General features: G+C 34.6%; 1 non-coding gene across 1 annotated transcript; it reads right to left on the reverse strand.

Annotated features, from left to right (window-relative positions):
• Window positions 1-956: 956 nt before the first annotated feature.
• On the reverse strand, window positions 957-1075 carry LOC120353459. The gene has a single exon (XR_005572416.1). It is a non-coding gene; the product is annotated as a U5 spliceosomal RNA (small nuclear RNA).
• Between the last annotated feature and the right edge of the window lie 268 nt (window positions 1076-1343).

A 1343-nucleotide genomic window follows, 5' to 3' on the forward strand; every position in this document is an offset into this window, starting at 1 on the left:
GATAGAGTGGTGTGAAATTGGCGGGTCGTGTGTAGCACGAAAGTTGTAAATCACTTGTCACAGAGTCAGTGACAATTCGGACTTGCGACAGAGATTCTCGTCACATTTCCACGTCGGCCATCGTGAGTACCGTACAAATCACTGACACCGGCGCAGTTCCTGGCCAAAATCTGTCACCATTGTGAATACTAACACGGTCACCGTAGCAGAATACTGATTGTCCGACAGTTGTCAACCAGACGTGACCTTACTAAACATTCGAGGACATCAGAAATATTGATTTTCCAATTTATCGATTTGTCATCGGTGATTGATTGAAAGAAAACGCGAGAAAACAGTGGCGCCTCAGTTCTAGTTTTATCATGAGAACGACTATAATGGAAATTCATGAAAATTGCGATTTAAAATAAATAATAATGAAGATCAAAAATCATTATTTAAGATACCTTGAAGTAGAATTATAATGATTGTTAGCGATCCCACTATTTACATAGAATTGATATAATTATTAAATGGATGATGCGGATGGTGCGGAAACTTTGGCAGAAATCAAAATTTGAACTTAACCTAATTGTTTGGACTATTTTTAATATGTGAAAATCCAGGAACTGAAGAAGTTTTGGGCAATTGCCTGTTTTTTCTTTCCTAATTATAGTATGTGTATCACCTTGAATAAATAAATAAATAAATAAATGAGTAATTCTCTAATTAGTCTTTTATATATTTTTTATGAAAAAAATCAATGATCAAGTGAACGATAAGATTTCATTTAGTAGGGAGAAATGAAAGTGATGTCAGTTCCACATAATTTATTATTCAAGCCAAACTATAGTTTCAATGCATTCATCAATCATCACCATCAGTGGTATTTTTGGTTTGGCTGTGACTCAGTCCAAAAATACCACTGATCATGATGAATTGACCGATGAGTACATTAAAACTATAGTTTGACTCAAATAAATTATCTGGAACTGACAACATATCTTTCAGAATAAACTCATCAGGTGTTCCACTCCACGGAAATCTTTAGTAAAAGGCAAAAGATTTATTCGACTTTGAAGTGGAACCACAACATCTCTCTCATTTCACCTTAATTTGGAGAAATCCCACATCTCTGTTTCTAAAGTAACGTTCACGTAGATACTGGAGGGTTGGAAAATGTAATTTTCTCCAAAGATATTTTCTAATAAGTCTAAATGAAGCTCGATCGACAAGTGAGAAAATAATAAGTTATTGCAAATTCTCCCGATTAGAAGTAAGATATAAAAGCAGAGGGAGCAGAGCAGACGTACAGTTGGAAATTTTACAATACAGTCATGCTTTTTAATCTTTCAATCGCTATC

This window comes from Nilaparvata lugens, chromosome 10 (assembly GCF_014356525.2).
Source record: "Nilaparvata lugens isolate BPH chromosome 10, ASM1435652v1, whole genome shotgun sequence".
NCBI classification, from domain to species: Eukaryota; Metazoa; Arthropoda; class Insecta; order Hemiptera; family Delphacidae; genus Nilaparvata; species Nilaparvata lugens.